The sequence below is a fragment of the Lupinus angustifolius genome, chromosome LG08 (genome assembly GCF_001865875.1).
Source record: "Lupinus angustifolius cultivar Tanjil chromosome LG08, LupAngTanjil_v1.0, whole genome shotgun sequence".
NCBI lineage: Eukaryota > Viridiplantae > Streptophyta > Magnoliopsida > Fabales > Fabaceae > Lupinus > Lupinus angustifolius.
Genome location: NC_032016.1, coordinates 1,932,766 through 1,936,729, shown reverse-complemented (window position 1 = coordinate 1,936,729; position 3,964 = coordinate 1,932,766).

Below are 3,964 nucleotides of genomic sequence, written 5' to 3'. Positions count from 1 at the left end.
TAACATGGATCCTTTTGGAAAATTGTTAATCAATCATTTTGGCAACAATTTTCCACCAAAGTTGTTTACCGCCATCTATGACTACATTAATACAGATATATTGAATTATTTCATATCAATGTTAATAATAATTTATTAAAGATGTGCAAATATATGACAAACATGTATACTCTTAACCATGCGAATGTATGGTAATATGTATTTTTAACGGTGTAAAAAAAAATATCGTCCCTTATAAATACACGAGTAATTTACTAGTTTTTTCTTTAAAAAATAGGACAAATTTACCTCCTACAAAATACCAAAGTGGACTACAATGGACTTAAAAAGAAACAAAAATAGTGGGCTAGACATCAGATAACACAAAATGTCAAGACAATAAATTTATGATTAATTCATTCGTATTACTTTTTGAGAAATCATTAATGATAAAATATAAATAGTGAATGATGTGTGGCATATATAGGATTGATGCATACATGTTTTTCTCTCTTTAAAAAATACATGAGAGGGTGTAATTCTGAAGTTTCAAACGTAATAAATTTGACCATTTTTATAATTTGTGTCTCCCCTTTTTCTTTATTGTCTTTCTCAAAATATCAAATGGTACCTATGAGGAATAGTTTTGAAGTAATTAAAGTATAGGTTTAATATAAAACATACATTTATATTTATAGAATGTAATTGTTTCTTTTTTCACATATAAGATGATTATTCATCACTGTCCATTTATATTTTCATTTTTACTATATTTTTTTCCTTATTTTCTCACACTTAGATTCTTTACTATCCTTTGTTGGAGATTCTGGGGCATAATGATTACGTAATGAAAGCAAAAAATTTCATTTGAATTCTCTCAAGTACTCATGCAAAATGGCATGATGTGTGTGTATTGCTATATATATATATGAGGAAGAAGTATCCTCTCCATTAATGAAAAGACAAAGTGGTTGTTTTTTCATATATTTTCAATGACAAAATAGTAATTTAATAGTAAATAAAAGGATAAAAATGTCATTATATATTATATTTTATCTGTTATTCATATATGAGGTTATTCATATATGAGGGGTAAAGATCAAATATTTGCCTTCTAATGTTTTTAATTATGGATCTCCAATCCTTATTCTTGATCATGAGAAAATGTAACCTTTTAATGAATCTGAAAGTGTAGCAATGCCTCCTAGTTACTAACAAGACGTTGGTTTAATAGTGTAAGATTTCGCTAGATCCTTAAAAATGCTAAAAGGTTAAGGGTTCGATTCCTAAAAATGACACTTATTAAAAGGGACAACTACAAATCCTAGAACGGATTAACTTCTTACCTAAAAAGTTGGGGAATACTCTTGGAACTAGTTTTTGTAAGAGAAAAAGTAACATCTTTACTCCTATTAGTTAAGTTGGATGTATAAGACCATGTGTCATTGTCCAACATATTTGAACGAATGTACATGTGCATTGGTTTTCTCATATGGACATGTTTTATCTAAAAATCAATTGACAATGAGAGAAGTAGTCCAACGTGTATTTAAATCTAGATAATAAAGTAGGCAATGTGAGATTTACTTTCCAACATGCCCCCTCCATATAAAGAAGTCGGACCAGGCAAAGGGTTACCTTTGACCCATCAAAATGACATCTTTTGGCTCATGACAACCTGAAAGAAGTTGGACTATAACTCTGATATCATGTTAATGTTTCATCTCAAAACGAATTGACAATGAGAGAAGTAGTCCAACATGTATTTAAATCATTCCCTATACAATGAGGTAAGCGATGTGAGACTTATTTTCCAATAGCGTGTAACATGATATCACTAACTTCTTGTTCTTATGTGTGTGGCTTAAAGGTTTAAATAACTTTGAAAGTAAGATTAAAATCACATTTTAATACTATAAAGAATAAGTGATATCTAATAATAAATCGATGTTTTGACTTGTCATAATCTTTTTTGTGACCAATGTTAACATTTAGTATTGTCCCTTTACTCGAATACCTTAATTAAACTACTAGCATCCTTGCATAGTTCAACATTGGCTTTTAATATCTTGTAGAGGACATGTCTCATGAATAATACTTAATTGACATATTAAAGATGATTATGTATTCTCCCATGTCAATTAAGGAACCCAAAATATAGTGTTATATAAGAGATAAAAAAATTATTTGAATCATTTAAATCTTTCCGCATCCTTCGAAGATACAAATGGGAGAATACATTAAAAATGACGGCTACGAATCCCAGAATGGATTAGCTCCTTATCCAAAAAGTTAGGGAATACTTTTGGAACTAATTTTTGGAAGAGAAAAAGTAATATCTTTACCCCCATTAAGTTGGCTGTATAACAACATCTGCCATTGTCCAACATATTTGAACTAATGCACATGTGCATTGGTTTTTTCAAATGCATATGTTTCATCTCAAAACAAATTCATTTTCTCCTGTTGGAAATCATCATAGATGACAAAACAGGCAATGCCCGCAGAGGCGTATGCATAACCCACATTTTTTTACGGACAAGATATACATATTTTATCCATTTGTCTATTTTACCTTGCCCATTTTGCCTATCAAGCATGCAGACATTTCCATTGGGCAATGTTAGTGGCTCACTAGCATAATTTAATGAAAAATTAAGAAAATTTCAAATAAGTAATGATATGATATGATTTTTAATCCCTAAAAATTGTAATTTAATATGATTTGTTCAACTTCATATAAAACATCAAAGTTTTTGTTAATTTTTTATCTTCAACTACGTTACTTAATTTTATTTTATTTATTATATGAATTTTTATTCTTTTTTAATTATTCAATAACATCTACGGGTCATGTAACACCGCGGATTTTACGATTTGGAATTATAAGATATTAATTATATATTCGAAAATGAATTTCTGGGAATTTTCGGTAAAGAATTAGACGAAACTCTAGTTGAGTTTTAGTCTTGTAATTTTATTTCCTATTTTGTGGTAAATTTTGGTAATTTTCGGAGACAGTCAGTTCTGAACCACTGTCGGGGCCGAAATCCACCCAGTACGGCTCAAAAAGTGGTTTTTGAGTTCCGTAACACGGAATCGAATTCTGATCGCGCCGTTGGCTTCGTAATCACATTTCGAGTGAAGATAGACCCTGAGCTGATTCATACCTATTTGCTAAATATTTTTCACTCGGAATGCCGAAATCTGAAATTCTAATCGGATATTAGGATCGGAAATTTTATAATACTCGATCGAGTATTGGCCGATAATACTCGGGAAGGCTTATCGCACGTGTCCAAGAAGTGGTCATTTCGCATTGGGATGTGAGATTTAACTTTTATAAAGCAAATCTCACATCACTTTCACCCATATCTCATGAAATCATCACTAGCCACCCTATAGGAGATTTTTTCATCATTGCCTAGAGGAAATATGATTTCCCTCTCTCCTTAAACCATCACACTTCACTTTTCACTCTCACACTCTCTCATTTCAAAATTTTCTAAGAGAAGGTAAATCCTCTCTTCATCTTTTCTCTCATTTTCTCATTTGTTCTTCCATCTTCAATCCTTGATCTCTCATTGATCTTTCAACATTCAACCAATGGATGTTGATGAGATTTAAGTATGTTGTTCATAAACATGTCAATAACATATTCAACCGTTGAAATTTTCTAAAACGCTTTCTAACTCATTTTCTTCTCAAAACCGAAAATGATGATGTTCTTGAACTTATGAAAATATTTTGTTGAAACCATGAACAACTTGTGTTCATAGAGTTGTTATAATGTTTTATTACATGTATTTGGTGGTTTTAGCCAAAGGGGATGATGATGAAATCAAAGGAACCTTTAGGAAGTGTTTTGGAAAAATAAGAATGTATGTATTTCTATTTATTGTTAGCCTTAAACCATGGCTTGGAACAAGTTGGAAAATAGAGACTTTTGTTAAAAAGGATGTTAAGGTTTATGAGTACATGAATG